Source organism: Herpailurus yagouaroundi, unplaced genomic scaffold, assembly GCF_014898765.1.
Source record: "Herpailurus yagouaroundi ecotype Mexico unplaced genomic scaffold, PumYag 186, whole genome shotgun sequence".
Classification (NCBI taxonomy): Eukaryota; Metazoa; Chordata; class Mammalia; order Carnivora; family Felidae; genus Herpailurus; species Herpailurus yagouaroundi.
Window position 1 is genome coordinate 9,259,391 of NW_024412417.1, and position 24,359 is coordinate 9,283,749.

The window sequence follows — 24,359 nt, forward strand, 5'->3', positions numbered from 1 at the left end:
CTCTGGCCTTGCCTCACAGGGAAAGGAGAGAGAACAGACATTTACTGGAGACCCACTCTGTGAAACATACTTTCACACATGCTTGTGGCAGAGACTGCTGGCTGTTCCCAGCTGTCATTCTTCACCCCCACCTCAGTAATGAGACCTTTGATTTTTAACTGGGCTAGAGTGCCAGATGAAATATAGAACTCTGTTAAATTTGAATTCTGGATAAACAATGAAAATTTTCTTATTAAAAGCATATGTCTCAGATATTGCCTAAGACACACTCATGCTAAAAAAAGTAGTCATTATTTATCCCAAATGCAAATTCAATTGGGTGTCCTATATTTTGGAGGTTAAATCTGACACCAGCCTGCCCTAAGTTAATATGGCATTTATCAGGGCACCTGGGTGGCTCAGTCGGTTAAGCGTCCAACTCCGGCTCAGGTCATGATCTCACGGTCCGTGAGTTCGAGCCCCGTGTTGGGCTCTGTGCTGACAGCTCGGAGCCTGCAGCTGCTTCAGATTCTGTGTCTCCCTCTCTCTCTGCCCTTCCCCTATTCATGCTCTGTCTCTCTCTGTCTCAAAAAATAAATAGACATTAAAAAAAAATTCTAAAGATGGTATTTCTCAGTTTCCCTTGACCTTAGGTAAGGCCATGTGATAAAATTCTGGCCAGAGAGATATAAATTAAAATGTTTTTTTTTTTAATTTTTTTTTAACGTTTATTTATTTTTGAGACGGAGAGAGACACAGCATGAACGGGGGAGGGGCAGAGAGAGAGGGAAACACAGAATCGGAAGCAGTCTCCAGGCTCTGAGCCGTCAGCCCAGAGCCCGACGCGTGGCTCGAACTCGCAGACCGTGAGATCGTGACCTGAGCCGAAGTCGGACGCTCAACCGACTGAGCCACCCAGGCGCCCCCGAAAATGTTTTTTTTAAAGGAAGTGGTGTGCCCCACTCTCTTTCTTCTTCCTGCCTGCTGGCTGGAATGCAAAAGTGATGCTGGAGCTCCAGCAGCCATTTTGGACTATGAGGTTATCTGAGGAATGGGAGGCACTTGTGGTAGAGCAGCAAGCTCTAAGGGGCCCGGTCCCTGGTCTAGAACACAAGCAAGAAATAAATATCTATCTTATTTAAGCCATTGCTATTTGTGGGTTTTTGCTACTTGCAGCTGAAACTAACAGAAACTAATGCACTATGTCATCTAATTTTCACTCAATCTTCAAAGTAAGGCATATTATCCACATTTTGGCAAATAGAATCCTGAGGCTGAAGAAAAGTTAAGTAGCTCAGCCAAGGTGGTCACATAGTGATTTTGAGCCAAGTTTTGAAACCCCAATCTATCTGCACTGTATCCTGGGCTCTTATTTTCGATACCACATTACCTCTCTGGGTGAGAATTTTTATCAAATTCCTAAGATTTTTGAACATGATATTCAATTTGCTTCTGCATGTCTGGTATCTAAAGGATTTAGCTCCCTCCCTCATCACAGGCACAGAATATGGACATGGCTGGTATCTGTTAGTGTTATATAATGTAGACCTCCATCCTTATATCGAAGACTTGAGAGAATGGCATGAAAGGACACTTTATTTATGGATTTTCTTTAGTGTCTCTAAACAAATTTATTTGGTCTATATTTTAATAGTTCCCTGCAAAAATATCTTAACTGAGTTCTGACTCAATGTGAAGCCTTCAGCTTTTATAGAGAATCATTATTAGAGGGTCTATTTGAAGAACGTTTCTATATCTTTTGAAACATATTGCATTGCTTGTGGTTCTTTGTAAAATACAATTTTCATGCAATAAATGTCATGTAGAATTTAATGCCAAGAAAAAAGTTAAAAACATCTATTTGGGTGTAAGTCTATGTTTCGTTTTGCTTTTCTTTTCTTTCTTCCTTTCTCTCCTTCTTTCTTTCCTTCCTTCTTTCTTTCTTTCTTTCTTTCTTTCTACTTTTTTCCAAACATTGAGGGAATAAGATGTCTAACAATTACTCTAATGCTTTTAGTTTTCAGGACCCTTGGAGCTACACCTCAGGCTCATTTACAGTCTTTCAATCGTCTAGAGACTAAAATATTTATTTGTTTTCTCTTTCTTCTTAATCTACATTTTTTTTCTATTCCTCCAATATTTTTTTCTTTGTTATGTCCAATTATCCATTAGGATATATTTTTATTACTATAGACCACCTCACATCTGCCTTCATCTACTTAACAAATGTGTGTTCACTGCTTCCCTTGTACACAGCCCTTGCCCAGAAGGAGATGAGTTACAGGCTATAAATTCCTAACTGAGCCTTGGCTCGTAAGTCATGAGCACCGACTTTCTTTTGAAAGGGGCTCACAAATCTCTACCAAATAATCTATTCTAGAATATAGGTGATGATGAGCAGTAAACCCAGGAATTCCCCAAAATTTACATTTTTTCCCCATTTTGAAAACCAAGATACTAGCCCCACCACTGGAATCTTCTGACCGAAGACACGTGGCTGCCACAAATTTCAGGCACCATTAAGGGCACCAGCCCTGGGGAAAGCTATGAAGAGACCAACGTGTTCACAGCAGCCATTCTGCTCCCTTCTTGTTCTGTCGGGGGGGGCTGAGGTGGAGGGGCCCTGCCCTGGGTTTCCAAGCACTGAGAACTTTGGGGCCCTCTTCTCACACCCTTCCAGCCACCAAAATCCTTCTCGAAAGATGTCACATGCATTTAGATCTCTGCAAAAGTGACCCTTTCCCCCCCCCCCCCCGCCCCCCGGGACAATGGAATCTTAGCCATTAGAGCAAATTAGGGAATGAAAGATATTATCCTCATTAAAGGAATTGTGTATGCTAATGAGCAGGGCCCCTCCCCCGAAAATGTGAAGCAAGCAAGGAAGGGAAGAAGTAAGAAATCAAGGCCTTCACGGTGTCTGAAATTGGCCCACGGAGTCAGGCATCCTCCACACCTATGTGGTGCCGCCCGAGAAAGCGCCAGCCGGTTCACGTCTCCATGGTGATGCAGCCTGGTTTGTCAAATATTACTGAGCTTTCGGAGAGTGGAAAAAATCACCACCAAGCAGACGAATTGAGTCTTTTCTTTAGACCGGGATGTGGGATTGGAATTTTGACTGTTGACTCCCATCCCCAGAGATGGTTGACCCCAGCATCCGGGAGAGCCTGCGTTTTTCCGCCAACTTAAGCTGAAAGGAGACACCCGCGATAGTCTCTATCCCTGAGGAGTGGCCCTCAGGGTCATAGAGACGTGCTTGATCTCTCCCTGAGTTCAGCGCCTCACTCCGTGCGTCCCCTCAGCCCACATTCTCTTCATGGTGACACGTCTTGATTCTGTTGCCTGCCAGCCTCACTGGGTGGCTCAACTGCGGACACACGTTCTGGTTTATAAAGCGCTTTCACGCACTCTGTGGGGAGGCTTGATAAGCTCTGCTTGACTGTTAAGGCAACAACCTCAGGAAAATTTAGTGACTGGCTTAAGGTAAAACACAGCAGAGTCGGGCCTACGAGGCCATAGCTTTAACTCCCCCACAAGAGTTATTTTCCATCTTCTTTGGCTGATGGTGTCCGCTAAGGCTGGCCTCAGGAGCCTGGCCTGGGCAGACCCTGGGCTGGCCTCGCCACACCCCCGGCGCTCTGTTCACATTCTCACGGCCTCGTGGGCCGTTTCGAGGACTCCATTCCGAGGCCGCGAGTTTGTTGGTGGCAGGGAGAGTGTCTGGTTCAACTCCGACTGCCCTGTGCCGAGTGTGGTCAGCGACCAATAACAGATGAGTGAACGTTCTTGGGCCAGGCCCTGGGGGCTGCCTCACCAACATGCTAACAGCACTCTGGTCCTTGTTGCAGCCTGTACAGAAAAAAAAGAAAAGGAAAAGAAAAGAGGAAAGAAAAGAGGAAAGAAAAGAAAAATGGAAAGAAAAGAAAAGAAAAGAAAAGAAGAAAAAAGAAAAGAAAAGAAAAGAAAAGAACAAAAAAAGAAGAAAAGAAATCTCTTTCTTTGCAAAGTCACCTCCACTGCACCACTGCTTTTTCATTGTATAAACGAGCGGGCTTTGGACGCTGTAGGACGGTTTAGTGGGAGAGATTTAAGGCCCTGAAATAATGCCTGTCTCATCAAGTCCACATCAGAAAATCAAACAAACCAGAATATGATCTTCTCTTCTGTTTTTGTCTTAACAGTTTTGGGATTGCCGTCAATGGAAACGGCATACTTGCAATAAAAATATTCCTGGCTGGCCAAGTGACACATCTGGTCGGTCACAACCAGGGAGAGAAGGAACCCTTTCATCCCCCAGCAGCCCAGAAGAGGCATCTGGGCGGGTCTGCCCCTGGGAATGTTTGCGAAGTGTCATTTGAGCGGCTCCGGGAGAGCCGGGATGATGGATTTCATAACCGAAATCGGGAAACTCGTCCAGAACAAAGTTTGGACGGCTTTATGAAATCACGGAGAAGAGATCCTAAGTGAGGATAATTGATCTGTCCCTCCACTGCTCTGCAGGACAACACTGAAGTTATCCTACAAAATTCGCTTTTTTTGTTCTTAATCTGCAAAATAGGAAAGTCTTAAAACCTCCCTGGACGATCCCTTTAAATACCTCACAACATTCATGAGACGAAAAGTTTTCCTTGTCTGTAACGTAAATCCCTCTTGCTGAAATTCAGATCCACTCCCTCTTGCTTAGGGATCACCTGAGGATTTCATGCCTTGACCAATATGCGTCAACACATAACCGCTTTTCAAAGCTCTTGTGAAGTATATCTGGTAGCACTCTTTGTTGCAAGTTCCAAATACCCAACAAAGTACGAAAACAATAAAGATCCTCTGACAGAGGATGCAGAGTCTAGGAACGGAGTCCCACAAACAACTAAGTAGACGAGCAGGACGTTAGAAGCATGATCAAAGCACTGGGAGAGTGAAGCAGATGGATCTTTGGCCCCACAAACAGAGAGGGCAGAGATAAGTTGAGCTTTGGTACCTTAATAATGCCAGTAAGGACTTGAGTTCTTCTCTGTTTTCTACTCTGCTTTCCAGGGGATCAGAGCCATCTGAAAGCTATCTCCCTCGTGGTGGCAAAATAGCCACTGTGGTTCCAGGCCTTGCATCCTTAGAGTATGCCATCCCTTCCAAGCAACGATCCTGAAATTCCCCTTGACGAGTCCACCTTGGGTCATGTGCCCACACTTGAACCAGGAAATGGAATGTACTGATTGGTCCCTGGACCTGGGCATGGGGTCAGCTTCCCAGAAGTACTGGGGCTTTGTGGGGAAGAAGAAAATGCTATGAAAATCTCGGCCCTGTTAGGGAGAAAGAAGGTGGGCAGTTGGATGCTGGGTAATTGTGGGAAAAAAAAAAAAAAAAAAAAACAAAAAAAAAACAAAAACAAAAAAACCCCAAGATGTTTTAACCCACATGTTTTAATATGATATGATTTTCTGGACCTAAAACATCTCCTCAGACCTGTGGTTCGTCCACTTAGAGACGGATTTATAACCCCGACAGATCAGTGTTTTCCACACTTCCCTGATGATGGGAATCACCTGGGGGCGTTGTTAAGGATGCAGCAGCTCACATTCCTCCCCGGAGCTTCTAGTCGTGGGTCTGGGAGCGAGCCGGGGAATTTTTCACTCAGTTTGTTCACGTCATGCTTGTGAGACCACCTCACACCCACAACCCATCCCAGAGCATCCTCTTCCTGACCCTACAAGCAGAGGACTACACGGGGGCTGCAAAGATCTTCAAGGTGGGGGGGACACGCTCAAGTTCTATGCATTCTCAATGCAGAATAGACTTGAGAAAGGTGCTTCCGGACCTGGGCATTGTGAGGACTGGTCAGAAGTCTCTGGGTGGTGAAGAAAACGGTTGCTAACCTTTGTTGAGCACGAACTCTGCGGAGAATGCCAAGCTGAGCGCTTTGCACGGGTGTTCTCCTGTAAGATATGCATCTCCGTCTGTAGAACATTTTCAGGCAAAGCAGAGGACATCATCTTTCTAAAACATTCTTATTAAGATGTTAAGGAGGGGCGCCTGGGTGGCTCAGTCAGCTAAGCACCTGACCCTTGATCTCACAGTTCCGTGAGTTCGAGCCCCGTGTTGGGCTCTCTGCTGACCCTGCAGAGCCCACTTAGGATTCTTTCTCTCCCTCTCTCTCTTTCTCTGGCTCTCTCAAAATAAATAAATAAACTTTAAGAACTTATTTAAAGAAAAAGAAATTAAGGAAACTTTATAATAGGTAAAAATAAAAATAGGTAAAAATTCCCACATCAGAAGTTTTTTTTTTGTTTTTCAACGTTTATTTATTTTTGGGACAGAGAGAGACAGAGCATGAACGGGGGAGGGGCAGAGAGAGAGGGAGACACAGAATCGGAAACAGGCTCCAGGCTCTGAGCCATCAGCCCAGAGCCCGACGCGGGGCTCGAACTCACGGACCGCGAGATCGTGACCTGGCTGAAGTCGGACGCTTAACCGACTGCGCCACCCAGGCGCCCCAGAAGTTTTATTTAGTATCTATATATTTAGTATCCATAGATTATCTAGCAGTCACTGTTTTGTCATAGTTTCTTTGGTTGAAGTCACCTTAATCAGCTTTAATGTCCTGAAAGGATTTGCCAGGATAGCCACACCTCTGGGAGGAAAACAGCTGGAGCTGGAGAGTGGCCAGGACCCTACTGTGGCTGCCTGGATTCCTGCTTCTCTCTGTTTGTTCGCACCACCCACCCCACCCCCCCACCCCCGCCCCATCCTGCACCCATGCCCGCTTTCCACACCTAACCCAGGAAGGCACTGTCGTCCCACAGCAACCAGGTACACATCACCTCCGGCCAGTCACGTGCACCCAAAGGCTATCTATGAATCCCAGTTCCAAGTTCTACAAGGGGGACTCTGGTCTGGTAAGCATAGTCAAGGCACTGGCATCAGGTCCAGTTAGCCGTGACAGGGAAGAAGGGGGCTCAGGTGATATAAACACGGGCCAGGAGCCAGTTTCTACTGGGAGAAGGAACATAGTTCTCAGGAAAAAAAAAAGAGTCGTTGGAGGCTGAGAAGATGCCCCCAAACGGCTGTTGATGCAACTACTGTAAATCCCATAGCTCTTAAATGAATGTTTATTATATTCATCCTAGAGGCATCTGGAAACATTTAAAAAACTTGTGGTGCATACAGTGCTGGACACACTCACGGCTGTCCAAACTGATGCAGTAACCCCTCTGTCCTCCCGGGTCCCAGGCCAGGACGTGGGAGCCAGTGCTTTAGAGGAAGAGAAACAGGGGCGCCTGGGTGGCTCAGTCAGTGAAGCATCCAGCTTCAGCCCAGGTCATGATCTCACGGTTCATGGGTTCGAGCCCCGTGCCAGGCTCTGTGCTGACAGCTCAGAGCTGGAGCCTGCTTCGGATTCTGTGTCTCCCTCTTTTTCTGCCCCTCCCCTGCTGGTGCTCTGTCTCTCTCTGTCTCTCAAAAATAAATAAATGCTAAAAAAAATTTTTTTAAAGAAATATTTAGAGGAAGAGAAATAAACTAGATGATTCTTGGGAGCCCTTGACCTCTCCGGTTCGCATCCTTGGAATGAAATGGGAGGGAGTGTGTTTTGCCTGCTAGAAGCGATTAGAGAAAAAGAGACGGGACACTCCCGAGGGCCACCCTGCCCCTCCCTGGCACGCCTCAGAGCCCACCTGGCCACCGTGCCTGCGTGGCTAATTGTAACATTTCAGCCTTCACTGCCAGCAGACTGCCCACGTCCTGGCAGCTCCAAACGGCAGGAGACTAATAAAATGAGCCCTAATGAATGGATGGCCCTGCAGTAATATTGAACTCTCGGATTTATTCTTGTTGATAATTTGAGTGGAGTAGACCAAAGGGACTCTTAGTGGTATAACTAGGAGATAAAATTCTGATGAATGAAGCATTACCTCGTTGCTTAAGGAATCGTGCATAATTAAGAGGGTTGTTGACCCTAATTGAGATGATGTTGCCAAGGTGAGCCGAATGGCAGTTCTGGACCAGAGAGAGAGTTTCATGCCCAGGGCGACTCTTCTGCAAGCAGAGGAGCTCACTTTGGTTTTGGCGAAGTTTAGAAATGAGCTTCGCTAATGGGGCTTTTTAACCTTGATACGGAGCTAGGTCTGGGAGTAGCGTGCATCAGATTCTGCCTCCCACAGGCCTCCTGCCTAAGCAGAATGCACCAAGCCAGAATTAGGGGGCCCATTCAGGGGTCTGTGTATTCTAGGCCTCCATTCAGGGTCTACGGTTGTTCCGCTCGGTGCTTAGATGAAGAACTTCCAGATAAAAGCACCAAAAAAATACAGCCCTGGGGTCAGCCCTGACTCTGCCTCTCAAGTCCCCATGGGACCTTGGGCAAGTCACTTAACCTTTATGAGTCTCAGAAAGGTCATCCAGAAAATGATGGTTCCTCACCTGGCAGCTATGAAGGTCAAATTAAATGTTAAAGTGCTTCATAAATTTTGAGACACTGTACAGATACAGAGGGAGGGCCCTGTTACTGGAATGTTCATATATGAGTGCCCAAACTATGGACTGGTACCGGAAAGCAAAGGTTTCATAGCACAAAACTATCCACTGCTCAAGTAGAGTACGTATGATATTGGGCTCCACCCTAGACCTCCTTACAATTAAGTAATATGCTTTCCTGCCAAAAACGGAAGCCTGCCCCTTCCTGATGGCCTGACCTCTACAATATCTGACCATATTTGCAAACACAATGCAAATGGATGGCACAATAAAATTGCAAATCCTGCAGAAGGTGAGGGATTTCATGAGGTCAGTGAAAGTGATGTTGGAGAATGCTCGACTCAGTCAGCAAAGCACTGACCAAGAAGTTAAGGCAGAGGTAGCCAATTCCCAAATTAAGAGAGACGAGCAAAGTCAGGGTTGCTTCAAAGGAAACAACTTAAATGGGAAAGATTTTATAGTGGCCCTTGGAGAAAATGATAAAACACTCAAGAATTTTGTAAAAATTACTCTTCTGGGGAGCGTGCTACAAAAGTTAGGTGTGAAGAATTTAGTATTAGCCATCAGGTTCATTTTGTTGGGAAATTTTCCCATGGAAAGAGTTTGTTTTATTTATTCTTTAAGAGTTAGCTGATAATTGGTATGATTAGAGTCTAACTTACTTTTATAAAAGCTTTTATAACAAATTTAATTTTCTGGGCAAAATCACAAACCGGGATTTTGTTGTGTGTGTGGTTTTGTTTGTATGTTTGGCCCCCTTTCACCAACCATTCTCGGCTAAGGAGGACTTTTTATAATTATTGAGTTATTATTGCTAATTTAATTATTTCCCAGTCTCCCTCAGTAGAAATGGTGTGGTCAGGCTTTTTAAGCCAAAGGGAGAGAAAGGAATGACTTTGTAAGCCCTTTGGAAATGGGAAGGCTCAGGGTGTCGCTCTTTCAGCGATAAAGCCAAAATGGCTTGGAAACAATACAGTGAGAAGTGAGCCCAATTTTCTGGGCAGAGTTGATGCTAGCAGGCCAAGCTATTTTCCCTGAGAGAGGATGTGACAAGGACTGGCTGAGAGGCACGAATGCCACGGCCTCTGCACCCCGCAGACAGCCAGGCTGGATGCGGCTACTCTGGCTGGCCAGGCGGATGCAAATCGCGTCCTCTCCCGGAGCTCCACTGCTCCCTCCCCTGGCTGAAGAGGGTCAAACCTCAATCAGAAGAGTCGGGGTTTCAGGACACCCTCGATGACCCTTCACCGAGAATTTAACTTAGCTGTTGTCATCAAAATCCTTTGGAAATAACCCCCCACCTTACCAGCAAGTTGGCTGAGACATTCAACGTGCCCGAATCCTTGGTACTCTGTCCCTGCAGGTTCTGGGTCACTGTGCGGAGAAGATACACAGCTGGAAGGTAAGATGTCAGGGTGCTGCTGGGAAGACCTGGGTTCAAATCACAATTCTACCACCTTACTGGTTGTGTGACCTCAGGCAAATTCCTTGACCCGTCTAAACATCTATTTTCCCTTCTGTAAAACGGGAAAGGGTTCACTAAGAGGTCTGCCTCATGGGGTTTGGGGTGGATCTTCAGTCAGACTCCCCAGAAGCGGAAACTGAGAGGAGGCTTCATGTACAGGTGACTTATTTAGGACACGTTCCCACTTAAGAAAGTAGAAGCAGATGGGGACAGAGGAAAGTCGAAGCCAGAGATGGTTTCCCAGCCTGATCCTCCCAGGCACTTGGGAGGATGTTGTACATCAGTTTGTCCTGCTCACAAGGAAGCTGGGCTTTCACGTACCTGCACTGGTTGCCCAGGGGCTGAGGGTCACGAAGGAAGGTAAATTCTAGGCACTTGGGCACTCTGCACTGTGAGCGAAGTGTCCCCAGGAGCCCTTAGACAACGTCTGATGAGAGTCCCAGGTGTAAACCGCGGGCAGTATCACTCTGGTAAGAGACCCAAAGATCTCGGCAGAGGACAAAGGGGGGTCTGACACAGTGGGGGTTACACGATATGATTTTTGTAAAACATTTGGCACAGTGCCCGGTGCAGAGAGGGCTAGGGATGAACGCCCACTCTTACTGTTGCTGTTGCCACCATGGTTCTCATAATAAAAATACGAGTGCCACCCTCTTAGGCATTCTGCCAGGGAATCTGCTCTACGGGCCCAAGCCAAGGAGCTGGTGGTCAAAGCCTCTATGCAGGTAAATGTTACATTCAACGTACAAGAAAGAAAAAGGGCACTAACATTTATCGAACTCCTACTGTTCAAATGTCAGGCACGGTGCTGAGCACTTTACATGATCTGTCTCATCCACTTCTTATAACAGACCCATCTGGTAGGATTAGTATCTTCATTTGTACGGCTAAAGAAACAGATCCAGAAAATCAAAATGAATTACTCATTGTCACACAGCTAAAAGGCAACGGAGCCAGCATTCAAATGTGGTTATGTCTAGGTGATAAGGCAATATTCTTTTCACCTAAGCTTCAGAGGCTGCCCTTAAAAGATGACACAGCAGAGCCTAACTGTTGCCTGTCCAATATATTCTAAGCAGCAATGTGCCCAGCTAACATAATAGATAGTTCAATTCCCCTCGCAACTAAGGATGGCCAATAGAAGTAGATGAAGTCATTGTGTGGGGCTCCTTTAAATAAAATGGATCCCATCAGGAAGCATTCTTTTTTCCCTTCCCCCTTCCTTCTTCTCCTACTTAGAACACAGACATGATGGCTGGTGCTCCAGAAGCCATCTTGGGCCATGGAGCTGGAGACCTATAGTTGAGCTCTGAACTTATTCTAGGTATCCGGACTTATTTTATATGAGAGAAAATAAACTTCTATGTTACTGAAGTCACTTTCATTTCTGTTGTCTGTTTCTAGCAGCTGGCCCTAATCCTACAGATACAGATTATATGATAGTTATGAGATCTTTTAAGAAAAAATTTACTATCCTGAATTAAAGTGAACTACCCACTTGCCCCAGGCGCTCTTTCCTGGAAAAATGTTGACACATTTTTGTGCCATGCATTTTGTGTCAGATTTTTTGACATGCTATGAACCTGAACCCATTAAGTCCCAACCAACATGTGGTTTTCTAAACACAACAGATAAAGTCAGATAAATTGCAAGCAGCCTGAGATTTCAGAATTTCCAGGGCAGGTATGATTTCCTACATGTTGAACCTGGGGAAACCGGGTCACGTGCTGGGAGATAAAGCCCTGATCTGACAGGGTTCTCTGAAACCCTGGAATCACACCCACTACCTCCTGCATTTCTACATCTCCCCACATATCGCCCTTTCTTGGTCTCCCATAGAAGCAGCAACTGGCTTCTTCCTAGGGAAGCAACAGTATTTGGCCCTGTATCTCCCAGCCCCTAGACTTCTCACTTTTCAATGCTTTGTTTCTCTGATCTCAGTCCCAGGAAATGGTGTGTGACTGATGACCTGACAATGGCTTCAATCTATATTCTGCCATTTGCAGGAAGAGTTTACCAGAAGCTTCAGTCAATAGTGGAAGCTCCTCTGTCTGGAGCCCAGTGGAAGGCTTACAAAATCGGGGATGGTTTGTCAAAGCAAATTTCACATGCAACTGATTCCAGCACCTTGGGACAGGCTGCTGGAATAAATAATCACCATACACATTTTGTTAGCTATGCCTCGTTAGAGATGGGTTTTTGGAAATGGCATCCTGAAGGCTGCTTATCTGTCAGTGCTCCTTATTAAGCATGGTGAGTGTTCCAGATTGGCTTTTCTAAAAACTTAGACTGTTGCCATGGCCAGGTGCAATTCATCATGGTTACTGGCATTGTGGGAGCCCGAGGGAGGGGTGTGAGGGCCCGAGCTCACCTTCAGAACTTGCAGCTTCAAGTGCTGGAGGAAAGCTGGGGAGAAGTTTCTCTGCAAAGTGAAAGCTTGATCAGAACTCCTCAAAGAAGGATGTTGATGTCAGTGTGACAAAATTCCAGCTTCAAGTCACTGTGACTCCCCATCCCTCTCTTCTCTGTGTCTCTTTCCTCCCCACTCTTCGAGGTATGTTTGACTAACTCTGCTGGGACCGCCTCAACGCAACAAAAATACATGGGTGGAAAAGGTTCTGCCCTCAATGGACCAAACTGAGTCAGAAGGTGGAGAGTTCCTCTTTATGGGCTCCAGGCAGGGCTCTAACAGGGGCCCTCCCTGCGGGGCCCTTGCTCCCCCATCCCCACCACGTGAGGGCAAGGACTGGCCACTGAGTTCCCCATTCCCTGAGCACAGTATAGCCCTGGTATACAATAGGTGCTCGTTACACAAATTGAGTTTAATTGGATTGTCACATCCTCTGTTTGGGCTTCTTTTAACTTGAGTAGTTTCTCTAACATGAGAATTACTAGCCAGGCCCTCTCACACACTCTAATCTAGCCTCACTGCTTCACAATAGGAGCATTGCAGTCAGCCTCAGCGCAAGGCTGTGGGCAGAATGGAAACTGCTGGCAATATTGGGACTCGGCAACATGACCAATATCTCCCTGAGACCCTAGCAAGTTAAAAGTTGTCCTGTCAGGGGTGCTGAGGAACATCAGTACTATGTTACTGATGAAAAAACCAAGACACAGAGAGGTTACTTGATTCAGATCTCCGACAATATTAATGCAGGGATTCTTATGCATTGTGAAAATCTAGATGTATCATAAAGGCAAGTTAAGAAACACTAACTTAGGGGTGCCTGGGTGGCTCAAGTCGGTTAAGCGTCCGACTTCAGCTCAGGTCACAATCTCACGGTCCGTGAGTTCGAGCCCCATGTCAGGCTCTGGGCTGATGGCTCAGAGCCTGGAGCCTGCTTCCGATTCTGTGTCTCCCTCTCTCTCTGCCCCTCCCCCGTTCATGCTCTGTCTCTGTCTCAAAAATAAAATAAACGTTTAAAAAAAAATTTTTTTAAAAAGAAACACTAACTTAAAAAAAAAAGGAAAGAGACACTAACTTACTTTACACAGGGACCCCTTTATATTTCCTTAAACCTGCCAGCTGTCTTTGTGCTCATAAAATGTAGTTGTTAAACCCCAAAACTGTTATATACAAATTTCAGCATCATGTTTGGTCCACAAAGCAAGGCGTATGTGTCTGCTGGAGCTTGGTCCTAGTCAGTCTGTATCCATGAGGATAGTATAGAGCTCATTCCCACATTTCCACATAGGAGTCTGGGGTTCATCAGGGTGTGTCATCAAAGGGTCTTCGTCCAGTTCCATTAGGTGAAAAATAAGGGACACAAATCCTAAGCCCTTTTGGGAATGGCCCTGCCTTCAAGGGACCCAGCTTTGCTACAGCTCGATGCTAAGCTGAACAACTATTGGCAATTTTGTTCATCCTTCTGGGCCTTATTCTCCCAGGGGAAAAATAAATAAGGGGTAAGATAAGTCAATTTTATGTTCTTATCAGACCTGAAATTGTAGGTTTCTAAATCAGGAGGAACAGAGGCAGAAGGGTGGGAAAGGTTAGATTGGGCAGGAATGGTCACCTCGTCCAAAAATAAAGATGATGAAGACCTTTTATTCAAATTCCCATCAATGTTCTATGAATGGCTGCAAGATTACTTGTAAGAACACACTGGCCAAATGCACTGCATCCAAGCTTCCCTTCAACCTGGGATAGGTGGTGTTTGTGAAGGATCCATTTCTCAACATCCACCAGGAAAGTGTTTCCATTATCCATTTGATTTCTAAAGCATCAAAAGGAGAGATTCCTGTGTCAAGGAATCAGCACTAAGGCTGGGAATCAGGAGAGCTTTCAAGTTCTCTCCAAAAGTAAGGTTGCACTCATTAATTGTTTTCTCCACGGAGGCCACCCTGCCGGCATTTGGCAGGATGAACGGTGACGATGTGTGGTGCTCACAGAGCAAGGATCTACTGCAATAACCCTTGACTTATGCTGTCTCCCCTTAAAAAACAAAGGCATTAAGGTTATGGATGTGTTCGTGAATGAGAGGTCCCCTGTAAAGAAAGATTCTAGGACATAAGTAATGGCCAGTGACAGTAGGGACTTCAGGGATTCCTAACAAATTAGTGCTCCCTGCACTTCAATCTGTCTGCTTAGCCTATGGCCAGCTGCCCAGACCTGTTCAGCTTCTCTAGGAACAAAGAGAGAGAGAGAGAGAGAGCTATGTCATCCCCAAGGCTCTAGACCCCAGTCCTGCAAGGAAGGAATTACAGGTGGTGGGTTATTTAGGACTCAGCCTGGGGCTTTCCTCGCTCCAAAGAACATCTTTCTCTTTTTCCTTGTGATGACTACTCATCCATTATCTGTTGACTAGGATCCCATTGAATGGAATGCAGGATGAACAATCTCTATGGTTCGAACCTGCTCTCCACGTTTCTGTGACTCCAAGGGATGTGTCAGGGCTGCCATATTGTATAACTCTAAAGGGCTCCATTCACATCACGGCCCCAGGCAGTGCTTTGGGGGTTTTATTTTTAACCCCACTTGGCACCTAGTAAATCACTGACCCACAACCTGCATTTTTAGTCTTAAAACCTAGATCTACTTGTTACCTGTGTGCTCAGTATTTTTTCTACTCAGATTCTAATAATACTGTATACAATTCTTGTTTCCTAGGCCACAGCAGCCTCAAGAAAAATCGAGCTCTTGGCCTAATTTACAAGGTCACTGGCTCCAAACCTCACTCAATTTTGTTAACAGGCTAACAACCCTTACCTCACCTTCAAGTCATGCCCCACCCCTCTCATGTGTATGAAGACCTTTGTAAGCCCTAGGCTACCCCTACATCACATGAAATATATTAAAACATACCCACAGCTTTCAAGGACAGATAGATAAAGAGAGAGGGGGAGAAAGTGAGTCACATATATTGTCTATATATATAATATTGTTATTTATAATATATCATTTTGCTATACATTTTTGAAAGGATGTTTAATTTTCATAAATTTGAATGTCTGAAGAATAAATTATGTTTATGATCCAAACATCCTACTTATTATAACTATATGAGAACTATACTATGCGTAACCCATTATTAGATGACCTAATGTTATATTTTACATACATTTCTTCATTTAATAATTTTAACTTTCAGGAGGATGAAGACTTTACTCAAATTCCCACCAATGCCCTCTGAATGGCTGCAAGATTACTTGTAATCTACAGCTGATAAATATTTTCACAAAACCTGAAAAGCTTGTAGGCCTAGATATAGGAACTCCTATACTTCTTCCCCACATCCCCGCATTACCCCAGCCACCCCCAAATCTCTTTCTAGTGAACCCAAGTAACTCCTGCTCCTAGATCGTGGCTACTAGGTGGGAACTGCTGTTGGATTCGTATTTCTGCGGTGCTAGGTTCCATGATTACCTGAGATGACCACACCACAGAGACTTGTGGCTTTTTCTTTTCTTTCTGGGGGCCTGAATAAATCCCAATGCACTTATTTTCCAAAGGGCCCTAGAAATCTGTCTTGGCGTTCCAGAGTGACCTACATTCACACCTTGACAGCATTTTACACTCTTCAAAGAACCATTAAGAAAGGTAAAAAATGTTTTAACATTGTGTGCCAACTATACTCAAAAATAGAATGATAATAAGATGTTTTGACTCAGAAAACTGTTCTGTCCGGAGGATATTTCGACGACTCCTAAGAGCAGTACCACTTAAGCCACAGTTATATCATCACGGATACATTTTTGTACTGAAAGTACTTTTTTAAACAAATTCCATTAATTCCTTTAATTTCTTGATCAATCTTTTTAAACAGCCCAGTTAAATCCTTTACAATTCTTTCCACTTTTATTGGCATTGTATTTCATGGAAGTTATTTTCACTGGGATTAATTCTTTCCCATGCAAATTGTACAATACAACTTTGACTATTGACCAGTGTGCTTTGTTTATATCAAATACAAAGATTGTAACTTCTGCCCCGGAACATTGACTGTATAGACATTTTTCTACAAAGTTCAATTGTTCCTAAATCAGTCTCCACAGATTAGAATTTTACATTGTACAGATTTTAAACACTATCTGCTTTATTTTTTTTTATTTTTTTTTTTAACGTTTATTCATTTTTGAGACAGAGAGAGACAGAGCACGAATGGGGGAAGGTCAGAGAGAGAGGGAGACACAGAATCTGAAACAGGCTCCAGGCTCTGAGCCGTCAGCACAGAGCCCGACGCAGGGCTCGAACTCACAGACCACGAGATCATGGCCTGAGCCGAAGTCGGACGCCCAACCGACTGAGCCACCCAGGCGCCCCAACACTATCTGCTTTAATTTCTGTCGATCATTTCTCCCAGTGATATTCCTTAGGAACTGTATAGAGAACAGAGAGTGGTATTACTCTCCTAGCAAAGCCACAGTCTGTTGGGGGCTCATGCCCCTCCCTCTAGCAGAGGAGGCCTATGGTTTAGGGCTGGATTGTGTACAATGAGTGGATAAAACATGAGCTCTGGAATCAAATCATCTGGGTTAAACTGGGCAAATTATTTCAACTCTCAGTTTTCCCAGGGGGTTAGTTTCCCATTGGTGGTTTCCCATTTGTGAAATGGGGTCGATAGTAGTACCTGAGCCAAGGGTCCCCGTGAAAATCAGGGCATAATGCATGCAAATTGCTTCACGTAGTGCAAGGCGCTAGAGCCTAGTAAGAACTGATGGCTCTTGTCATTACCCCGATCACCTTAAAAATTCTATCAGTTATCTATTACTATCCCCAAACCTAAAGGCTTAAAATAACAATAACTCTGGCTGAATTCTATTCTGTTGTATGTATACACCGTACTTTATTTATCCATTCATTTGCTGAGAGACATTTGGGCTGTTTTCACCTTTGGTCTATTACGAATAGTGCTGCTGTGAACATTCACTTACAACAGTTTGAGTACAAAATGAAATGAAGAACTGATACCTGCCACAACACAGATGAATGCATTATGATAATGAAAGAAGCCAGCCACAAAAGGTCTGTCTCCATAGAGACATAAAGCAGATTGGTGGTTGCCAGGAGCTAGAGGCACGGCGGGGGTGAGGGTGGGGGGTGACAACCTGCTTAATAGTACAGGGTTTGCTTTTGGGGTGATGAAAATGTTTCAGAACTAGAAAGGGGTGGCGGTTGCACAACATTGTGAATACACTAAATGCCACGGAATTGTCTGCTTTAAAATGGTTAAGTTTATGTTCAGTGTCTTTAACGTCAATTCGAAAAATGTATAATAATAGCAATTTATGATTTCTCATGATTCTGTGGGACAGCTGGGGGGCTCCGCTGGTTTCACCTGGGCTCTGCTCAGCAGGAGAGCTGCCTGGGAGGGTGGGGCCTCTCCTTCCAACCGGGCTTTCTTCCTCAAGGAGTACAATCCAAACCTCAGCAACTCCTGGGGCTCAAGCAGTTACCCAGCCTCTTGCCCGCTTTACATCTGCTGATGTCCCATTTGCCAAAACAAGCCCCAGGGCCGGGCCCAGAGCCAATGTGGGAGGGGACTATGCGAGCAAGCCAGCACCGGGAGGCATGGTTCCTTGAGGGTCACACCGAGACCATCCTCCACAGGCTTCCTTCTAATCTTGGACCCCAACTCTGGTAGACTCGGGCCTGAAATGTCTCTTAGACCCTGACTGAATCAGACTCAGACTCAGAAAAGTTGGGCCTTTTTATGCATGGCTTTAGAACGGGGGAGGAGCAAGCCTTAAATATATTCAGAGATCACCACGTGGAATGAAACTCCGCTTTCTTCATCTCTGAACCCAAACTGCCACTTAATGTGGAACAGCTGAGTGCAGGAGCAGCGGACCCTCAATGAAAGGATGGGCTTCACAGCGTTCAACTTGGAGGGCTCTGGATTTCCCAGTCCTGAACTGCCCAGGGAGTCCATCCTAAAGGGCCAGGTCAATTTGACGACTTACCCTCGTGCCCATAGAGATAGCCTCTGTCAGTTTACAAAGGATCTGCACACACGTTATCTAACTTAACCCCTGTGAGGTTGGTACTCATCATCTCCATCTTGGAGAATGCGGTGGAGGAGGAGATGACTGCCCAGACCCTGCTCCGGGATGGGCATGTTGCCTCCAGCTGCCAGCCCCTTCCGGGCGTGCCTTGCTGTAGAGGGTTGCTACATGCCAAGGGCATGCTCTTTCCTTTCCGGGCAGCCCACGTGCAGCTGATAGTGGCAGGGACACAAAGGTCCAGGCCCTTCAGCCCATGATAGGACGGCTCTGACCGGCTGCATATACTGCATTTCCTCCAAACTCCCCAGGGAAGGGGTGCAGATCACCTTCTCCCCTGGCCGATTCTATTCCCTCCCCTTCCATGTCACACGTGTTGATCCCCAATAAACATTTTGGAGCCCAAACTCCATCTCCATGTCTGCTTCCAGAAACTCCACCTGCTGCAAAGAACCTGAGGCTTCTTGGCCCCCAACATCCAGAACCTGAAAACTCAGGACCGCCAAAGCGGGTGCCAAAGCCCAGGCTCCCTGCACCGAGTCCTACTGCCTTGTAATCTCTACCCCTCTGGGCAGGAGGCCCATGTCACTACAGGGTGTGTGATTCACTCTCTGTATGGTAAGTGGTGTAGACACAGCAGGAAAGTTGTCCTGGAATACCTCTGTATCCCGCAGAAGCGTGACATCTCTTTCATAGGGTTCGCAGGCTGTGGTTCTGACCACTGTGGGAATGACAGGCATGGAGACCCTTTCCTGAGAGCGGGTTTTGATAGAAGCAAGGAGACAGGGAGACTGCGGTAGTAGTAGCTACTGCGTAGGGGTGGGGGTGGGGTTGCCAGACCAGCACCACAGTGTGCGGAGGCGGGGGAAAGAGAGCCAGAAGAGATGGCGGAGAGGGGGGCACTCAAGACAAACCTCACACTCTGGCCCAGGAGCCAGCGCTTCCTGGAGATGACAGGCTGTCTGCTTCCTCATAAACTTCCTCACAAACTCTGGAAGGCAGGCAAAGGGCAGAGCACAGCACAGTCAGAATGCTTCCTAGAATGCTTGGAGTCCTTGCTTCAGCATCCTCTCATCAGCGCACACTGCCCCCCACCCCTCCCACCATCTTCCCAGGAAACCCGTGGCCCCGTGCTGTGCCTGGAGCCGGGAAATCTACTGCCTCAGACAGGAGAGGGTTCAGCTGTGAGAAACAGGGACCCAAAGTACTGGTGGCTTAAACAGCGTCTTTTCACACATAAAAATGCTGAGGAAACCAGTCCAGGACCGGTAGTATGGGGACTCCACAGGCTCTTGGGGAGCCCAGGCTCCTTCCAGCTCACAGCTCCATCATCCCTGGGACACAGGCCACATCCATGTGACAGAAGGCAGGATGGAGGAAGGGGTAAGGACAAAGGGGGTAAAGAGGAGGCACTGACTTTAAGGAAGGTTTCTGGGTCCCGAGGAACAACTTGCGTCACACGATCACATCTATCTGCAAGGGATGTAGAGAAGTGGTGCTTTTCTTCTGGGACCACATTCTACAGCTAATGACTGAAGGGGCAATTTTGGCAAACAAGGAAAAGAGATATTGGGGCAACACCAGCAGTCCCAACCCCTGTGGGGTTTCAGTTCTACAAGGGTCACTTCCCAGTTAGTGAATCTGGGGAAGGCACTCTGTCTTTCTGTGTAAAAGGTATGATAAAGGCTGTCCTGCCTCCCCACAGAGTTCCTTGAGTGTCAATGAGACATAGAAATACCTGTGAAAACAGGGACACCTGGGTGGCTCAGTCAGTTGCACATCTGACTCTTGGTTTCAGCTCAGGTCATGATCTCACGGCTTCGTGGGTTCAACCCCCACATCAGGCTCTGCACTAGCAGTGTGGAGCCTGCTTGGGATTCTCTCTCTCTCCCTCTGTCTCTGTGCCTCCCCCATTTGCGCTGTCCCCCTGTCGCTCTCAAAATAGATAAATAAACATTAAAAAGAAGAAAAAGAAAGAAAAAGAAGGAGGAGGAGGAGAAGAAGACGGAGAAGGAGATGAAGAAGGGGAAATCTCTGTGAAAACAAAGCAGGATATGTGGACCTCAACATTTGCTCTTTGTTTCACCAATGTGTGAGGATCCTTTCTTGGATTCTCAGATACGCTAACCCCCAACTTTCTCCCAAAAAGGTAGATAAAGATAACTAAGTGCTAGTCACTGTGGTAGTAGTTTTACCTCATCTTCTTTACAACTCATGAAAATGCTATGATATAGGCAGTCTCTCAGGGTAGATTTGTTGTTTGCTACTCCACTGCTTTCAAAGACATTGAGATCTGGCGAAATCTGTTGAACAATCTTAAAGTTTGGGTTTGTAATATGGGGAGCAGGGAGTGGGCACAGACAAATCTGCAAATAGAGGAGAAGAATTTCGAACTCTGGGCAATCTTGGAGGACAAGAGTGGAGACGTGAAGAGAAAGAACTAGAAAGAAGACCAGAAGCTGCCTGTTCAGTGTCCCCAGATCAACTGTAAAGTATACCAGACTTGCAGAGTGCTTGCTAAGACTGGATTTTTGTGGGAAGTGCTGAAAGCCCCTGCGTTTTAAGTGTGGGCTGATACAGGGGCAAAGAGGCTGTGGTCCTGGCCCAAAGCTGGGGCAGAGAAGTCCACAGATCATAATAAGCCGGCTTCTGGAGGAGGACTTAGATTTTCACAAACCATGGCCTATGGTTTGGGTCTAAGGCATTAATTTCAAAATCACTGTGTGTGATTTGGGGGGGGGGGGCCCCTGAGACTTTGCCGTAAACATTATTATCGCTGTATTAAACATCAAGAAATTGGACCTCAGAGAAGTCAGGCTGCTGTCACACAGCCAGTAAGTCTTGGTACCAAGGTTCAAATCCACTTCTGTCTAGTTGCAAAGCCAGTGCTCCCAGGCAGTACCCCTACTGTCCCTGTCCCCGTCCCCACTCCCCACTACCACCCTGCCTCGTCCCACACACCCTCTGCCACTCTCAGCCAAGCGTGGCTTTCCCTCCAGATCCACGCACAACTGAGGGGCTGAGCTAGCCGCCAGCCCGCAGAAGACCGCGGCTGGCGTAGGTGGCGTGGGGTCCAGCAGACAGGTCCCATGGTGCGTCCTGTGGTTTTACCTTTCATTGCAACCTCCAGTGGGCCCCTGGCCCTTCCTGTCCACAGCTGTGCGCCCTCCTGATGCAGGCAGAAAGAAAATCCCCCTAAAGGAGGCAGGTGGAAAGCGGCAGCACCTTCTTTCAAAGGCAAAGGGAGGTCATGGCAGATGCCCAGGACTGATCGATCTGCAGTGAGAGCCCTCTAGCAGTGGAGCTGAGAGTGAGGGCTCCACGGAACGGAGGGGCTCACACACAGGAGACAGGGACGGCCCTGCAACTGCCAGGACCACAGTCTCCAAGAGGGGCTGCTCTGGCTGTGTCCTCTCTTCAAATAAACACCGTCCCAAGACTGCCCAGGGCCAGGCTGCAGAGCTCGGAGCTGCCAACATTTCCGTTAGAAAGTCCTCATTTTTCGGGCTGAAAATGTAGCTTTCAGAGTTTATCCTGGGCTAAGACTTTTCAGTGTCATCTTGGGAGCCAGTTTTTAATTTTCATTGATTTAGATTCTGCAGGGATGAAGAAAGAATTCCTCCTTCCCACCTTCCCCCCCAATACATACCCTTCCAAAAATAACCAAAACAAAACCCCTAATTGTTGAAAATAGGTTTTACATTTTATTTTGGACTTTTTTTCTTCTGTGCTATGGAGACCAGAATACAGCTCAAGAGAACAAATAGTTCCTTTAGGCTGGGCTGGAACCTGGCGCGCCTCAAGATTTAGAACCGTGTGTATGGGCAGAGGCAGAGGGTGGGGGGGTGACCTCACATTGGCCCTCAGGCAGGGCAGGAAAACAGGACACAAACCCTGCGCTAGCTGCAGGCAGGCTGAGCATCTGCGCCCCCACCCCCACCCCTCCCCAGAGGGCTACAGGGACCTCCAGGGCTCCTCCTGTGATAGGGTTAATTGTTCTCCAATCCACACCTAGCAACTACCTCCCTAGCATAAGGAGGAAGAGATTGCTCTGCTGAAGGCCAATCCTGAGGCCCGGGCTTCCCTCGCTGGCCCCACATCCTCTCTATCACTTCATCGCCCTGTCTTCCCACGCCTGTCCTCATACAGCTGGCTCAAGTACAGAGTGAAGTTCAAGCACAGATGAAAGAAACAGGCGTTGGAAGGAGATATCCATGCAGCCTCCTGAGTCCCCTGCCTTAGGACAGGAAAGCCTCCCCTTTCTGGGTGGTCTCTGCTCCCTCTACCCTAAACCCGCATCCTCAGAACAAAGCTTGCCTGCTTCCTGCTTCTCACTCTGGCCCAAGGCTGAGCATCTCCTCCACTCTCCTCCTGATTGCTAAAGGAGGAAGTGTCTCCCTCACTTGGCTCCCAGGCCTAACTCCGCCAACTCCTGGGCAAAGTAATCTAGACACTCACCTACCACCACCTAATTAGCCTCTACCCCTTCTACGTCCTGCCTCCTTTTCTCTTAGTTTCACATTTTGAGCAATTCATCTAAAACTTGGGTGCCTGTGCCTAACACAGTCTGTTAGGCATCTGACTTCAGCTCAGGTCATGATCTTGTGGTTCCTGAGTTTGAACCCCACATCTGGCTCTCCGCTATGAGTGCAGAGTCTGATTTGGATCCTCTGTTCCCCCACAACCACCCCTCCCCTGCTCGAACGCGCACGTGTGTTCTCTCTCTCAAAAATAAGTAAACGTTAAAAAATAAATAAAATAAAATTCTCTTCATTCTCTCACCACAGCCCGGCCCAAAGGGAAGTACGCGGAATCCATTAGTGCCACTGAGTAGAGCTCATCTCTTTCTCTGACTGACGTTCTCGTAGTAAGTTTGTGCACAACATTTCTCGTGAACACTCTTTTCCACGTTGTTATAAGCTCATTCTAACTCTGTTCTGCTCTTTGTCCCAGAGTAAATCCTGCCATCTGTGTGAGCCTCAGGAGCTTTGCCTGTGTGACCAGTCTTACATGCATCCCTTAACTGGCACCGTCTGGTGTTGGAAGACACCCACCCGCCTGTGTGTCCCTCTGCCACCCACAATAACAAGGGGTCACCTGTGTGGCTCATCCCCAATGGAACAGACCACTGTGTAGAGAAGAGGGAGTTACAGAAATGTAAGCCCTGGAATAGGAGCCAAGAGGAGGAATGAAGGGCAGACCCCTAGCCTAGGAAGGAGGAGTAAAAACTCCCAAACCACTCTGAGGTATATGGAAAGTCAAGGGGTTCCCAGGAAATCCCGTAATTCCATCCCTCAATTCTCTGACATACTAGCCAGTGTCATCTGGCTTCCAACGGCCTCAGGTGAAGGCCCCCTACTTCTGCCCCCTGAAGGAGCCCTCTTTGTATGTCAGTGGTAGCTGCTGGCCTCACTTCTTTAGACTTCCAAGTCTCACATGCCCATGGTCAGCAATCGCTGTCTGGATTATCCGTAGCCAAGAGACACATCAGAAAATACAGAGGAGAATTACCAAAACCCTGAGAGAATAGTAACAAGGCTTACTGCCTTGAGAGCTTAAAGCAATGTGGGTCATATGTCACAATCAAGCTGTGACCAAATTTCTATAGTATAAAGTCTATGACACTGTGAAGAAAGGCAAGGTGGGGAGTGGTTGGCACTTGATCCTCATAAATAAGGTCTTTTATTTCTGCCCTTCCCACTTCCTTATTAACAAGGATGACCTGGGAATGGACTGCCATTCAGCGGGGATCTACTGGTTTTGCCTGCCCAGCATCCATCCCCCTTTCTCTGGTACTGGCACCACAATTTATTTGCATCTGGAAAAAAAAGTCATCTGCTCCTTATTGTCAGCCCTTGTAGTTTGGGTGGGACTGACCCCATTCCAGGCTCCAGGGCTGGGCAGTAACCCAGTTCGTAGGAAGTGGTTCAAGTGTACATGATGACCTAAATGAACCAGAAGAGGCAATCTCAGGCCTTTTGTTTTGTTTTGTTTTGTTTTTTGAGGAAAAAGA

General features: G+C 46.7%; 2 protein-coding genes across 9 annotated transcripts in view; one reads left to right on the plus strand and one right to left on the minus strand.

The window, feature by feature from the left end:
• Positions 1-24,359, plus strand: part of CPQ (carboxypeptidase Q) — a 465,818-nt gene that overhangs the window by 436,132 nt on the left and 5,327 nt on the right. The gene's annotated exons all lie outside the window — the stretch shown is intronic.
• The window catches only part of TSPYL5 (TSPY like 5), a 55,422-nt gene that overhangs the window by 15,035 nt on the left and 16,028 nt on the right, over positions 1-24,359 (minus strand). For 2 of the 8 annotated variants that reach the window (XM_040494062.1, XM_040494056.1), the window contains exon 2: positions 2,892-3,825. The exons of 4 other annotated variants lie outside the window; for them this stretch is intronic. The gene's annotated coding sequence lies outside the window, so the exon portion shown is untranslated. The remainder of the gene's footprint in view (positions 1-2,891; positions 3,826-24,359) is intronic. 2 more of the 8 variants (XM_040494059.1, XM_040494058.1) reach the window with 1 other exon arrangement.